This window comes from Pelophylax lessonae (genome assembly GCF_965119305.1).
Source record: "Pelophylax lessonae genome assembly, chromosome: 5".
Lineage (NCBI taxonomy): Eukaryota > Metazoa > Chordata > Amphibia > Anura > Ranidae > Pelophylax > Pelophylax lessonae.
The window spans coordinates 102,564,413-102,581,807 of record NC_138772.1 but is presented as its reverse complement, the minus strand read 5'-3'; positions in this window follow the sequence as shown (position 1 = coordinate 102,581,807).

The window sequence follows — 17,395 nt, the reverse complement described above, 5'->3', positions numbered from 1 at the left end:
ATACTGTGCAGACACAGGCATTCTTTGATTTAATGTTTTATGGAATACTAAAGCGCCATACTTATCCTGTGCTGACACTGCCAATAAATTTTCTTTAATTATATAGGATATTTGTTTGCATTCAAACATACTTTTCAATCGTGAAATGGCTATTTATACCATACACTGAAAGTGAATCTCTGTGTGTACAAATACTTTTTTGGGACACAAAAATGAATGTTCATTTATGGGTAAAGATACAATGTGAAGAGATAGATAGATAGATAGATAGATAGATAGATAGATAGATAGATAGATAGATAGATAGATAGATAGATAGATAGATAGATAGATAGATAGATAGATAGATAGATAGATAGATAGATAGATAGATAGATAGATAGATAGATAGATAGATAGATAGATAGATAGATAGATAGATAGATAGATAGATAGATAGATAGATAGATAGATAGATAGATAGATAGATAGATAGATAGATAGATAGATAGATAGATAGATAGATAGATAGATAGATAGATAGATAGATAGATAGATAGATAGATAGATAGATAGATAGATAGATAGATAGATAGATAGATAGATAGATAGATAGATAGATAGATAGATAGATAGATAGATAGATAGATAGATAGATAGATAGATAGATAGATAGATAGATAGATAGATAGATAGATAGATAGATAGATAGATAGATAGATAGATAGATAGATAGATAGATAGATAGATAGATAGATAGATAGATAGATAGATAGATAGATAGATAGATAGATAGATAGATAGATAGATAGATAGATAGATAGATAGATAGATAGATAGATAGATAGATAGATAGATAGATAGATAGATAGATAGATAGTCAGGTTGAAAAAAGACACAAGTCCATCTGGTTCAACCAAAAAAACAGTACTGAAAACCCAACCATACAATCCCATATACACAATCCTATACCCGCAGTTGATCCAGAGGAAGGCGAAAAAACCCCAACAAAGCATGATCCAATTTGCTACAGCAGAGGAAAAGAATTCATTCCTGATCCCCCGAGAGGCAATCGGATATTCCCTGGTTCAACTTTACCTAAAAAATTTTTAGTACCCATTTATATTAAGTACACCCGGGAAAGAATCCAGAACTTTTTTAAAACAATCTAGTGAGCTAGCCAGAACCACCTCTGGAGGGAGTCTATTCCACAAATGTACAGCTCTTACGGTGAAAAAACCTTTCCGTATTTGGAGACAAAAGCTGTTTTCCTATAGACATAAAGAGTGCCCCCTTGTCCTCTGTGTTGACCTTAAAGTGAACAACTCAAAACCAAGTTCACTATATGGACCCCTTATGTGTTTATACATGTTGATCATATCCTCCCTTAATCTCCTCTTCTCAAGAGAGAATAAATTCAGTTCCTCTAATCTTTTCTCATACCTGAGCTCCCCCATGCCTCTTATCAGTTTGGTTGTCCTTATCTGCACTTTCTCCAGTTCCCTGATATCCTTTTTAAGAACTGGTGCCCAAAACTGAACTGCATGTAGCAGGATTTCCAGGCATTGGGCCTGATGAGGGTCTGCCATTGTTACTGAAAAAGCCCGCAGCCCCTTTAAGCTGAATACCCAAGTGTGAGATTGGAGTCAAAGACCAGTCTGGCATCTTTGGTTTGTTTTGTTTATTTGATATTGGGGATGGGAGAAGGGAATGAGTGGGATACTCCTCTGGCTCAACTAGGTACAAATGGGACACTTTGAAGAAAAATGCCTTTCAGCGCTGTCTTGACGCCGGCTGGATGCCGACCAACGCTTGCTGGCGCTTGAAAAACACTGACTTGCTGAACTGTACTGGAACTTGACTTATGACACTCTGGTTAGCTCAAAAGTCCCAACTCCCAAACACTGCTCCCTCCAGTCCTTGCTGACTGAGGTAGCCTCTATATACTGCTCCTGCTGCTGCAACTCTCAACACTGTACACTGCACACTGCACGCTGTACACTTTAAAACTTCAGGGCCCAACCGATGGCGCCCCCTCTGTACTTCAGGGTCCTCTCACTAGGCACCCCCTCTACACTTCAGGGTCCTCTCACTAGGCACCCCCTCTACACTTCAGGGTCCTCTCACTAGGCACCCCATCTACACTTCAGGGTCCTCTGACAAGGCATCCCCTCTACACTTATGGTCCACTGGCACCCTCTCTGCTTCTCTTCAGGGTCAACACTGGCACCCCCTTTATACTTGCTCCTGCACTGGCTAGCTAGCTCCTGGATCCCCACGAGCTTCACCGGAGTGGTCCCCTCTCTCTCTAGGCAGATCCCCAAGGGGCAGTTTGCAGTACACACGAACTGGGAATGCTTTCTTGAAACTGGACCCCTCTCAGCTCCGCTGGTCCTCGGCACACTGTATCCTCTCTGCAGCTCAGCTCAGCCCTCTGTCACCTCAGGCAAGCCGCCTGGGACACCCGATCCTGCTGACAGGAGGAGAGACAGCCATACTCTCTCTCCTGGGACTCTGCTTCCCACCAAAGATGCTGCGTCATGAGTTCCCCTCAAACTTATACCCACTCCCAGAAGGCTGTGCGGCAGAATCTGCCTTTCTGGGGTAGATACAGGCCTGAGTGCACCTTAGGCTGGGTTTCTTCCACTGCCTAATGAGAACCCTCTCATGGAGCACAGTGGGGAGACTCCCCAGTCTCAACAGCTACACCTGGGAGGCATGACAGCCCAGCTGAAAATCATGGCCCTGCTGTTAGGCAGCCAGTGCCCACTATACTTTACCTAGCACCTACTTTGTAGGGTGCTACATCCACCCCACACCAAACTGAGTCATGTCCCCATGACTCTGAGGCAGCCGCCTCCTATCAAAAACTGTGGTCAAAAACTCAGGAGTATACCACAAACCTGGAAAGGGGGAAAAGGGGAAGAACGATTGTACAAATAAATTACGGTGAAAAAATATAGCTATACATTACTCTGCTGTCCAAATATACAAACAATTTAGGTGCATGAAAATGATGCACCCCCCACCAAACAAACTCGCTTGGTGGGGATTTTCAAGGCAAACACAATATACATTCCCTAACTGACTGTCTCTAAGATGATCCCACCTGTAGAGAAATGGGCGCAAAAGTTAGTCAACTGCATACATTTTAGAAAATACAAGACTAACTGTCTAGACAGTTGAATCAAATGACCCTCCTATTAGGTCGGCCATTTCACTCCCTTCCCTAACTACCTCTGCTGACCAGTGTCTTGACTCGCCGCCGGTTCCACTCCTGGCAGATAGGAAGTCGGTGCCCTACACTGGCTAACTAGGCAGAGTCATTTTCTGAAGTGAGACACAGCACCCCTTGGCTGGGTCTCAAAGTACTTCTTGTAGGAAACAGGGCAAGTCACTGGAGCCTGAGTGACCTGCAGTCCTGCTGAGTAAGGGAAGTAACAACAGGGGTCCTTCAGGGCACCCCCCACCAAAGTTCCTGGATACATTTTTGAACCTGTAGCAACTGTGTCTCCTCTTTACTTGAACTGTGGAAGGTTTCCCCACACAGTATTTGTAATCCACATAGATCCTGGCCTGGTGGCCCAAGGGATCTAACATAGCAAACAGTCTTCCAAAGACCCTGGTCCGATGGCCCAAGGGGTCTGCAATGAAACTTGAACATTTTCAACAGAAACTCATAATTTTCAGCATTACATTTTTCTCTTACAGTTCCTTGGTCAGTTGTGATTGCCAGCCCGCCAGATATGCACAGTTTGAATTTTTTTTTTTGAAATGAGCAACTTGTTCCCTTTAAATATAATAGTCAGGATGGGGAACCCGGACATAAGTTCCTTGCTCATCCTATACTCGGATGGACCAGGCCTGACCTGATCCATCTTGGCGGCGGACCTCCACCCTGTCAATGTAAATGGAGCGCCCAAAGTTCCACTGAGCTTTTACAGCATTAAACCTTTCCTTTAACTTCTCTTCCGGTGAACCTCTATATGGTTTGGGAATGAACAAGAAGTCCCATATGACCTCATCACACCAGAAATCCCTGTATTTCTAGATAAGCAGCATCACTTCTCTGGGAGCATAAGGGTAATCGTACCCGTATTCCAGTGTCACCTTTCTCTGTATCCACCTCTCCCAGGTGGAGAAAATGTGGTGGTCACTCGCTGTATCATGTTCTCATAAGCAGCATTTTGGTCTCTAGCTCTAGCAATGTTTCCTGGAGGGGTGAGATCTGGGATCCTCTTAACATAGGTGTCACAGAATCCCAACTTTTGAGTTAAGTCCCCCCTCTCCATAGCTTCCTTGGCCTCCTTGTCAATGGTTACTGCAATTTCAGGACCTGGGGAGCTGCTTCCAGCTTCCGACCCCCAGTCCCACTCTGTTTTATCAGCCAACCCCCAATCGTCGATTGCCTCTTCTATAGAGCCATATTTGTACTGGAAGGATGGGGATCCTATGGGCACAAGGCCTGCTTATTCCTCACCACTAGTGCTGATGGGTGAGGCTTGGACAATTGCAGGCTTTGCAGGCTGTTGAATTGAAATTAGAGCGGATCCTGCCACTACTGTTGTGGTTGATGCGCCTTCCGGGAACTCTCCGGCCGCTTGTACGGGCACGCATCCCCTCCCTAGGGGGCTCCAAAGATGCTGCGTCATGCGTTCCCCTCAAACTTATACCCACTCCCAGAATGCTGTGCGCCAGAATCTGCCTTTCTGGGGTAGATACAGGCCTGAGTGCACCATTGGCTGGGTTTCCTCCACTGCCCAATGAGAACCCTCTCATGGAGCACAGTGGGGAGACTCCCCAGTCTCAACAGCTACACCTGGGAGACATGACAGCCCAGCTGAAAATCATGGCCCTGCTGTTAGGCATCCAGGGCCCACTATACTTTACATAGCACCTACTTTGTAGGGTGCTACATGCATATTCCAGATAAGGTCTTACTAAATATTTGTACAGGGGCAAAATGATATCTCTCTCTCTGGAGTCCATGCCTCTGTTAATACAAGAAAGGACTTTGCTTGCTTTGGAAACCGCAGCTTGGCATTGCAGGCTATTATTAAGCTTATGATCTACCAGAACAACCAGATCCTTCTCCGCTATGGATTCCCCCAGTTCTACTCCACCTAGTATGTATGATGCATGCATATTCTTAGAACCCAAGTGCATAACTTTACATTTATCAACATTAAACCTCATTTGCCACATAGTTGGCCAAGGAAACAGTGCATTGAGGTCAGCTTGTAAGTTGGAGACATCCTGTAAGGAAGTTATATCACTGCAAAGCTTGGAATCATCTGCAAAGACTGAAATGCTACTTTTAATCCCAGACCCTATATCATTTATAAGGATATTAAAAAGTAAGGGTCCCAACACTGAACCTTGGGGTACACCACTGATAACCTTAGACCCTTCAGAGTAAGAATCATTAACCACTACTGTCTGAATTCTATCTTTTAGCCAATTTTCTATCCAATTACAAACCGATCTTTCCAAGCTAGTAGACTTCACCTTACACATTAGCCATGTGTGGGGAACTGTGTTAAACGTGTTTGCAAAATCCAAGTATACTACGTCCACAGCCACCCCTCTGTCCAAGGTTTTACTTACCTCCTCATAAAAAGAAATCAGGTTTGTTTGACAACTTCTGTCTTTCATGAATCCATGCTGTCTGTTGCTTAAAATATTTTTTTCCAGCAAGAACTATTCTATCTATGCATATTTATTAAACCCTCCAGTATCTTCCCGACTATAGAACTTAAACTAACAGGTCTATAGTTACTTTGACTTTGATCCCTTTTTAAATATAGGCACCACCTTGGCCCTATGCCAATCCAGTGATACTGTTCCAGTCCTTAACGAGTCCCTAAAAATTAGAAACAAAGGCTTAGAAATTACAGCGCTCAATTCTTTTAGGATGCGTGGGTGGAGGCCATCTGGTCCAGGCACTTTATCCACCCTTATTCTGTCTAAATATTTCTGGACCATATCGCTTTTGAGCCATTGTGTCAATACCATCCTCATTATGGTCATGAGCAAAGATTCCAATCATCTTTTTTAAATCCTTGGGGGTATTCTGTTAACATTATTTTTTTAAATTCACAATAATTAGTGACAGAATAAAGTTTAGTCAGATGTATTATTGAGTTTTTGATACAGTCCGTCCTTATTTTCCCAGATCTTATATTCATTACAGACAATAATTTACCATCGGATGTGCAATATGGTATAGTTAACTTTTCTTTCCAATCAAATTTTATTTGGAAGGGTGCAGAGAGTATAAACAGTTCATGCTCATATAAAGAATAGCTAAATGAGCAAACACATGAAGCTAGACCATATTTCTGAACATGTTATAAAATGCAGACAAGTCAAAAATTTTAAAAATATAGGTATAGCAGACAGAGGTTATTTATAAAAATGTGCTTGGAATTTGGAGGGGTCTTTTAAAATAATAGACAAGGCTAATGCCCTGTACACACTATCAGATTATCTGAAGACTTTTGTCTTCAGATTTACCTTTTCTATGTAGTGCAAGGGCCTGCCGGATTGCATACAAATTGAAAGTGTTTAGGTTTGACCTCATATTATATGGTTTTGGGAAGTCTGCAGACAAAAGTCTTCAGATAATCTGATAGTGTGTACAGGGCATTAGATACTTTCCATAGTGTCTTGTGCCAGTAGTTTCCTTCTCATAATGCCATTAGGGCTTCAACCCATTCCAACAAGATGGGTGCAACCTGTAATTTCCAATGCTTTGGGATAACTTTTCTGGCTTCTGCAAGTAAGAATCTTACAGAAATGTTTTCATTGATAGTAAGGAGCCTGTAGTTATGGAAAGCAGGGCAGGTTGTGAGAGGATGGACATATCAAGATAACATTTGTTATAGATAATGAGGCTTTTGTCCCAAAATGGTGTGATAGAGGGGCAAGTCCACCACATCTGAATGTAGGTACCATGGTCTTTGAGGCAGCACCATTAGGTGTGGGAAATGGATGGAAAACCCAACTGGAGTTGTGAGGGGCAGTAGTAGTATCTGGTGAGAGTTGTATATTTACTTCTTTTTTTAGCTATACTGAAGATGGAAAAGGTAAGAGTGAGAGCAACTGCTTTTTGCCAGTCTTCTGTTGATATAATACCTAGCAAACCATTCCCATTGAAGTTCGAAAGAGGTGGGGCATTGATTACTGTCTGAGCCCAGGACTTTCATTGCTGTTTATCTGCTATCAGTTGCTAAGGGTAATCCAGAAAGTGTAATTCTCAGCAGTCCTCTAGGGGGCAGTGCTACACATAACAGTCCCTTCTGGCGTGGAGATTAGCAGAATGGACGATGAAATGTGGCTGAGACTTCCTCTCTCTCCACTTCCTCCTTTCAGTGTTTAAAAGCTAACAACCCAGGGACATTAAGTGCATACATAATAAATTTACAGGCATTCACAAATTCATACAGTATAGTTTTCTATTGCTTGAACTAGATGGTTTTGTTTCTATTTTCAACCTACTATGTAACGATGGTAAAGATGTCAAATTCCTTAGTGCAGATTTGAGGGAGTTTAATGATTTCCTGCAGTTCAGAGAAAATAGCTGACACAGATTTGCAAATCCAGGTATTTCAGTGACTTACACTGAAAAAGAATAAGGCTTGTATGGAGTTTACCACTGGTTTCATAAGAGATATATTTTGAAGATTAGATTTACTTAAATTTACCTTGAAGTTACTGAAGTCTCCAAATCTTTTAAATTCAGTTAAGATCATTGGTAAACTAATTGTTGGCACAGTGTATATTAGCAGGTTGTCTGCATAAAGCAATTATTTATATTCAATGGGACCAAATTTATTTCCCTGTAATGATGGGCTATACAGAGAGCTTTTACAAGATGCTCTATAGCGAGCACGTATAAGAGACAGAAAAGGGGGCAGCCCTGACAAGTCCTATTGGCGATGGGAAAACTAGAGGAGAAAAAGCCATTAGTCTTTTTTTTGGCTGAAGGTGAAGGATAGAGAGCCATGACGACAGGAAATCAAAAATTCAGAAGTTCTTTTTTCAGCATCTATGGACAACATTTAGAATGGGAAATCCAATTTTTAAGTATAAGAAAGTAGTTTAAAATATTTTATTGGTGTTAATACGTACTTCTCATTGTTATACAAACCCAACCTGTTAAGTGTAAATAATAGATGGGTGTAGAGGTTGCAAACGGTTAGCAACCAATTAAAAATACAGTTTAATATCCAAGTAATGATATTTATATTGATTTGCTAATTTTAGGTTTAATTCATACACATCTTTATCTATGTTATCACATAGAAGACAGAGGTACCTAGCAGCAGTCTCAGGGCTTTAAGATGTCTACACAAAGCAGCCTTTTATAGATAAATGACAAGCAAAAAATTGGTTAAAGAAACAAATAATTTAATGGAAAGATTTTTGTTGTAATCAGTGGCCTTTTTATAAAAGGTACAAGTTTATAAAAAAATATACTGTTGCTGTCACATGCTAGAAATTCATTCTTGCAGACTTGTAATGGTTAATAACCAGGACTATTTAATCTGATCATAACGCTGTACGTTAAACACAATATAAATAAATGCCGTGTTCTGTATAGTTTACAAATCTTAAACATAATTGCTATCTGTTCCTAATATTTTCACTATTTCAGTGAGTTCTTTTTTATTAAAGGGAATTTATAGCCTTTTCAATGTTCTTTTTTACATGGAATGGAAGATATTTGCCTCATGTGAATATACTGTATGTAACAGTTTGTGTTAATGTTTTAAAAACCTTGTTTCTGTGTAAAACTTTTAAAAAAACTTTTAATTACTTCTGTCCATGAGGGAACAGCCATAATTACTTATGTACGCAGAGTCTTTTCCCTGCTTTCCAGTGCTGTACAATAGTTGTACTTTAGGCCTCATGCACACTGGGCATTTTTGCAGCTGCTGTTTTGGGTGTGATCTGCCAGCGTGATCTGGAGCAGCAGCAATGAGTCATTAGCTGTCAGCGGTGTTCCCCACTGACAACTGAATGTAAACAGCACAGGGGGAACCTCCCAATCCATAACAGGCCCTTCGGGTCTGGTATAGATTTTAAGGGGAATTACATGCCAAAATATTTTTAAAAACAGTATCAGGTCCCCTCCAAAATCCATACCAGACCCTTATCTGAGCATGCAGCCTGAGCTGCACGAGCAAGCCCCCCCCTTCCTTAACTATACTAGGCCATATGCCCTCAACATGTCCCCATGTTGATGAGGACAAGGGCCTCCTCCCCCCAACTCTGGCTCATCTGACGTCACCTGCCCCTCAGTTAATTTAAGCAGCGGAACTGTCAAATTCCAGACCTTTTTTTTATTTTTTCAGGTCAGCGGTGAACGTTCATTGTGATTAATGATGGATCTACACCAGAGCACATTGTTTTTTTTTTTTTAAACAAAGGACTTGTCAAAAACTGTGTGTGCATTTTTATTACATTTTGACATTTTTTTACAATGTACCCCATACTCATTCACATGGGGGGCTGGGATCTAGGGGCCCCTTGTTAAAAAGGGGCTTACAGATTCCGATAAGTCACCCCCCCTGCACCCCAACAACCACTGGACCAGGGTTGGGGGGAAGAGGCCTTTGTCTTCATCAGCATGGGGACCAGGTGGTTTGGGGAGAGCCTCCCCTACCCCAAAGCACCCCCAAATGTTGAGGGCATGTTGAGCTATTCACTGGTTGTTAAGGATGCTGGTGGCCCCGCTCTCTAACGCTAACGCTACTAAGCATAGTTTACATACTGCGCTAAACACTGCTAAACACCAGCAAAAACCTCTAAAGTATTTGCATTTTTATCCAGTGTTTTTTTTTATCAGTTTTTAGCTTTCTAGTTTGCATGAAGCCTTACTGTTGCTTATTACAGTGTAGGTCTACCAATGTTTTTGCCTCTTATCACACAGTGCAAGTCTACTGAATTAAGTAGCCCATGAGTTAGCTTTTTTTTTTTTCAACTAGTATTTAGAACCAAAACAAATGACTCAATTCCCCTATCCACACTCTTGATGTGGATGGGCGAATTCTCCCCATTGATTTATTGTATTCTGATAGCAGAGAGACTTACCTGCCATCCGATTACACTGATTTGCCCTGCTGGCTATAGCCTGTGGCACTGTTTGAGCGGAGAAATACAAACGGGCTGATTGTACAGAAGGGGATTTGTAGATCTACTTCTGTATCACCAGCCTGCTCATATATGAATTGAAATTCCACTCATTCCTGCTGAACCGGCCGAATTTCGATCCATTTATGGCTGGATTTTCTGCTTCTTATCTCACAGTGCAAGTTCACAGATGGATAACATTTTGCTCCCTATATGAGTTTTTTTTCAACATTATTGTTAAGAGAGATGGAGTAAAAACACCAAGCCAGTGCACAAGTGTCAGCGCAATGAACATTGGCATATCTGCTTGTAGTCCAACTCATGAGAGTGCAATATTAGGGAGACAACATTGTAGCTAAACTGAGTAAGCGTTGTCACCCTAAAACAAAAATGTCTGTGATTAATTGTATCAGCATCAGGAATGCTGCATGTTTAAATGCAAAATAATTTTCCTTTTTTTAAAATAGCTAGGATGAACAAAGTCTATTGCGAAAAGGTTCACGTTGGGGACAGCGCTTTCTCAAAGAAATTCTTTATGTTTATGTGCCTGAAACAATTGAGTACTGTCCATAATACTTTTTTTATTTATACTTACATACAGTTTTTAAAGACAAGCTTTTTGGGGTATGTCCCCTTCATCAAGGTCCAAGCAGTACTAAAGCCGGGTACACACGAGCCGAATGTTGGGAGACATTTGCCAGTTCAAAAAAAGCCTGACATTTTGCCCATGCGTATGTCGGTCTGTCCAACCGAACCCGACTGCTTGGCTGGCTTCTTTTTTGGACAGGCATTCTGAAAAAACAGGCCTAAAGTGGTTGTAAAGGCAGAAGGTTTTTTATCTTAATGCAAACTATGCATTAAAATAAAAAGACTTCTGTGTTCAGCAGCCCCAATCGGCCCCCTTAATACCTACCTGACCCCATCTCTATCCAGTGATGTTTCAGGCGTGTCTCGTCTGCCTGGGACTCCCCTTCTGACTGGCTGAGACAGTTGCAGGGCGCCATTGGCTCCCACTGCTGTCAATCAAAGTCAGTTAGCCAATGAGGAGAGAAGGGAACGGGGCTAGGCCACGGCTCCATGTCTAAATGGACACAGGGAGCTGTGGCTTGGCTCGGGTGACTGCATAGCAAGCTGCTTGCTGTGAGGGCACGCAACAGGAGGGAAGGGCCAGGAGCGCCAAAGAGGGACCTGAGAAGAGGAGGATGTGGGCCACTCTGTGCAACACCAACTGCACAGAACAGATAAGTACCATGTTTCCCCGAAAATAAGACCGGGTTTTATATTAATTTTGGCTACAAAAAACACACCAGGGCTTATTTTCAGGGGATAGCTTATTTATTTACGGTATGTACAATAATTTACATTTATTCAAAAACAGTCATGTCACCATGATGATCTTAAAGTGGAATAAAACAATAAAATGTTTTTAAAAAAGTTCCTGTGTCCCCTGTCTTCTCCCCCCTGTCAGCTCAGGAGTCAGCATTAAGACATTCTGTAATCCCAAAAATGAAACTTGATTTAAGGCATTAAAAAAATTATATAATCCATTTTGTAAAAAGATTATAGTGACCAAATAAATAATTATTGCTAAATTATAAGATTGCGCTCAACTAAAACACTAATATAAGTGGTATGGTGCAAAAATGCAAAACAAAGTGCAAAATATGCAAAAAATTTGCAGAGTGATGGTAAATCAATACCCAAATATTAACATTCCAAAGTGTCCATAGTAAAGTCCATTAAATAAAGTCCATAAACTGTGAAACCGATTATCCAAATATTAAGAGACTCTAGATATACAGTGGGTAGCAATATACACCTCCACCAGATCACCCAGAGTGTGTATGTGCTTACCAGAAGCTATGGACACCTTGTTATAGGGGGTCAATAGGGCAGATATGGTCATGGATACCAGGCATCAAAGAAAGGCTCCACCTCCACGTATTCACAAAAGATTCCGCTTAAATAACCTGAAAAAGGGGGCTCCCATCCAGGAGTTCAGGAACTTCAGTTGCACATTTTCTGCTTACAATCCTCACTATTTGCCTTTAACATCATGATCCATGACTTGGCGGAGTCTGGCTGGTATGGTCTCAGAGCTTAGTCATACCATCCCAGGCACAGCGCTGACCTAATCACTGTCCACTGACTCCACTCACACTCCTACCACAACCCTGCAGTTCAGACAAGCCGCCTACCCAGCCCCAAACCCTCTCTTTAGGCCGATTGGTTATTCCTTACTTCAGGACTCTCCTAAGTGAAAATTTCCAAATTAGGGCCAATTAGCCATTTCCCTGGCCGGTATCATGTGACTCATTAGTGTTACAAGGTCTCAAATGTGAATGGGGAGCAGGTGTGTAAAATTTGGTGTTATCGCTCTCACTCTCTCATACATGGTCAATGGAAGTTCAACATGGCACCTCATGGCAAAGAGATCTGAAAAAAAAGAATTGTTGCTCTACATAAAGATGGCCTAGTCTATAAGAAGATTGCCAAGACCCTGAAACTGAGGTGCAGCATGGCAGCCAAGACCATGCAGTGGTATAACAGGACAGGTTTCACTCAGAAAAGGCCTCGCCATGGTCGAGCAAAGAAGTTGAGTGCCCGTGCTCAGTGTCATATCCAGAGGTTGTCTTTGGGAAATAGACATATAGTGCTGCCAGCATTGCTGCAGAGGTTGAAATGCTGGGGGGTCAGCCTGTCATTGCTCAGACCATACTCCCCACACTGCATTAAATTGGTCTGCATTGCTGTCGCCCCAGAAGGAAGCCTCTTCTAAAGATGATGCACAAGAAAGCCCGCAAACAGTTTGCTGAAGACAAGCAGACTAAGGACATGGATTACTGGAACCATGTCCTGTAATCTCATGAGACCAAGATAAACTTTTTTGGTTCAGATGGTGTCAAGCGTGTGTGGCAGCAACCAGGTGTGGAGTAAAAAGACAAGTGACAAAAAACAAGTGTGTCTTGCCTACAGTCAAGCATGGTGGTGGGAGTGTTATGGTCTGGGGCTGCATAAGTGCTGCCAGCACTGGGGTGCTACAGTTCATTGAGGGAACCATGAATGCCAACATGTACTGTGACATACTGAAGCAGAGCATTATCCCATTCCTTCTGAGACTGGGTCCCAGGGGCAGTATTCCAACATGATAACGACCCCAATCACACCTCCAAGATGACCACTGCCTTGCTAAAGAAGCGGAGGGTAAAGGTGATGGACTGGCCAAGCATGTCTCCAGACCTAAACCCTATTGAGCATCTGTGGGGCATCCTCAAACAGGAGGTGGAGGAGCGCAAGGTCTCTAACATCCACCAGCTACATGATGTTGTCATGGAGGATTGGAAAAGGACTCCAGTGGTCACCTGTGAAGCTCTGGTGAACTCCATGCCCAAGAGGGTTAAGGCAGTGCTGGAAAATAATAGTGGCTGCGCAAAATATTGACACTTTGGACCCAATTTGGACATTTCCACTCACTTTTGTTTCCAGTGGTTTAGACATTAATAGCTGTGTTGAGTTATTTAGAGGGGACAGCAAATTTACACTGTCACTCACTCACTACTTTACATTGTAGCAAAGTGTCATTTCTTCAGTGAAAATATAGAATAAAATATTTACAAAAATGTGAGGGGTGTGCTCACTTTTGTGAGACACTATATATATATATATATATATATATATATATATATATAACTTTTGGAAACGATTGTAGTTAAGGTAAAATCGTAAAAATAAATATAAGGAGGATGGAATAGAAAATACATGGATGAATAATTTTCTGCACTTTAAATTGTCTTTTTTAATGTCTCGGTTCTCAGCTATTTTAATGAGAAAGAAACATGTGAATGAACATTTTGTTCTAAGGATTTCAGTCCCCTAAGTATAAGATTGCTGTGCAAATCAACTAATGAGGATCTATACATTATTTAACAGAGAAGAAAAAACGAACAGACACTAATTTTTGTACAATTTCTAACTTTCATTATTTTAGTAGAAAAACAGATTCAGAATACTTCTAGTGGGCATGCCATGGCAAAAATATAGGTACTGTCACTATTGAAATTCCTGGTTGCCATTCATTTGCAAACTTCACTATTGGGTGACCCATAGCCACATGCAAGTCCTGACTTGCAAACTTGTTCCAGGTTAGGGAAGAAACAGCTACTTTAAGTGGAGCTCCACCCAAAAGGCTTCACTTCCTGTTTCCCTTACTAGAGATGCCAGCGCCTGCACCAATTGAAGAATCGATTTGGGTGAGGACACCGCTGGATCCCTGGTCAGGTAATTGTCCTTATATTAAAAGTCAGCAACTATAGTATTCGTAGCTGCTGACTTTTAATTTTTTTAATTCCTCTTTAAATAGTCAGCAATGGTAACCCTAGTATTACATTACAGATTCACTTTTAATAATATTTCTCTTTTTCTAGGTGTTTGTGATCAGTGAGAGAAAAGTTCTGAGTCCCTTTTAACAAGGGAGATAAATGTAGATACTGTTACCCATGATAGGAAATAGGTATAGCTATTCTTCTTTGGAAGTCATGGTTGTTTTTTAAAGCCCAGCTGAACTTTTAGTTTAAATAAGTCTAATGCAGTCTAAATACATTTTAGGTGCATCAAATCAAATGCTGTGCACAGTCTTATGTTCATTTTCTTTAGAAAGCAGCCACAATCTCAACATAAAACCTGTTACCTGCCAGCAGTGGCGACTGGTGCATTTGGAGCGCCCCCTATCCATGCGTCCGGCCCCCTAATCAACATGCGGGGCGCCGGACGCATGGAGTTCAATGGGACTTTTTTTTTAACCATGTGATTACAGCAAGAGGCTCCACAATAGGCTAAAAAAAGGGTGGGCTCGGGGCGCAGAGCACTGCGCCCCGAGCCCACCCAGTTGTGTGACAATAACGAATGAAAATTTGCTATTGTCACACGGATCCTCCTTCTGGCCAATCAGGAAACGGGTTCTGAGACCCGTTTCCTGATTGGCCGAAAGGAGAAGCCATGCCATTGGGCATAGAGGAGGAGGGAGGAGACGCAGAAGACAGGGGGAAGAAGCCGAAGCCGCCGTTGCCACTGCCGCCGTTGCCTGCTGCTGCTGATGTCCAGACAGGGTGAGTCTCTACGTGTAAGCAGTAGTCTTTCTACAGAGATTAGGCAAGCTCCCTGCTGAAACAGAGCTAGAGTTCTCCAATCAGCAGGGAGCATTATCTTGTCTGATTCAGTTGGGCTTTAATGACTTCCAAAATGTAAACAAAGACCCTACATAATAGTATGATTGTGAAGCATGACAATATCTTCTGGATAATAAACACATTACATTGGTATTGTAATTGGAACATGAGAGAAAAGAGGCAAGCATTTGGGAAAGAGCCAGACTCCCACAATGCAATAGGCCTTTAGTTGTTGATAACATTTCCAGTTACTGTGCCAAAATAACAGAACATTTAAGACCTAAAGTAAATTTTAACACAAGGGCTTGAGAGGCTATATTTTTATGGTGGACATATCTCTATTTCCACTTAGTGTTCACAGTGGTCTCTCAAATTATGCATGGCTTCTCCAAAAGTGACTGCCCTTGGCAGCTTCTCTACAGGTCAGTTTCAGACCAATTTTATGTAGATTCACACTCCTTCTAACCTTCGAAGATCAGAAATGTGGACACATTTTAGCACAAAGTATGTAGGCAAATTGCATACACGTGACACATTTATGTATTTAAAACTAAAACATTACACGTTAAAATCTATCCTGTCCACCTGGTCCAAAAAAAAATGAGTTACCCATACAAAATATTACTAGTAAATTCCTGATCTTATAGCATCTTTCATATTCTCAACAATTTTGCTTTCTGGTACCTGAAATTCTTTTGAACTTTATTTAGAGATCCTTTTGTGTTAAAAGGGAAGGGAATTGATCTTATTTCAAATTGCAAATATCCATTCTTCCACCTATGGTTGATGTGGCGAAATAATCTACTTTTAATGATTAGGCCCCAATGTCAATCTCAAATTAACTTGATTTTCTGGAATGCCAAATTACATCAAAATGCATGTATATGGATGTTATGCAACATTTGTTTAAAAATTGCATTAATATGTCGGACAACATCTTTCCACTTTCCAACCAATTTAGGACATCTCCAGATAAGATGTATAAAATATGCTGGGTGTCCATATCTAATACAGTTAGGATTATTCTAAAAGCCTGCTCTATAAAGTGAATGGGGAAATTTGTATGTCCAATGGGCAATAAATATCTTAGTTACTCTCTGATAGGCTGATATCAAGACAGAGGAAATCACCCTTAAAATCTCTGACCAATCATCCTCTTTAACTTTACTTATGTTTCGAGACCTCTGCTCACTGCATTTCAGGGGATATTTTGTTAAATATTTATTGATGTTGTATACAGAGGAAATTATACCTTTTGTACAATCTGAAAACCCCATGTCCTCTGTTACTGAGATCTTATAAAATCTCACCGGTGATATCTTTTCCTGGGAGCCTATTGCATGATGCAATTGCAAATATGGGTAAAAACGTTGTTTAGATATAAAGAACTCTTCCCATAGCTGCTGAAAATATTTAGATGATGTAGATCAGTGGTCTCCAAACTGCAGCCCATGGGCCGGATGGGACCCTTTGCTCGCCTTTTTCTGGCCCTTGGGTTACTTTTCCTCCCGTTGACACAAAACACTATTTCTGGGCATAATTCCTGGTGGAGACATGAACAATGGGGCACTATTTCTTCCATTGACACCCAACAATGGGGCACTATTCTTTAAACTGACACCAATGATGGGGATCTATTTCACCCACTGACATCAACTGACAATTCCTTCTATTGATACCAATGATGGGTCACTATTCCTCCCACTAAATTCAAGGATTAGGCAAATTACCTACCACTAACACCCACAACAGAGCGTTATTCCTCCTCCTAATACCAAAGATGTATTGTTTGCTTCCACTGACACCAGGACAATTTCTACCCCCAATTTGCTACTACCCAGTCTGCCCCCCATGAAATCTGAAGGACAGTAAACTGGCCCTTTGTTTAGAAAGTTTGGAGACCCCTAATGTAGATCACTACAATAAAATTATTCAAAGTCTTTAACAGGTCACTGTTTCAGGAAAGCAGATCCCTTCAACTTTGCAACTTCTTTTTAAATGTAGTTACCATAGACAGGTATAAAAGACTTGAAATCCCTTGCAATTTCCTAACCAACCATTCTCCATATTTTATCAATTTGTTGGAAAATAGGAGTGCTATCCAGAGAATAAAA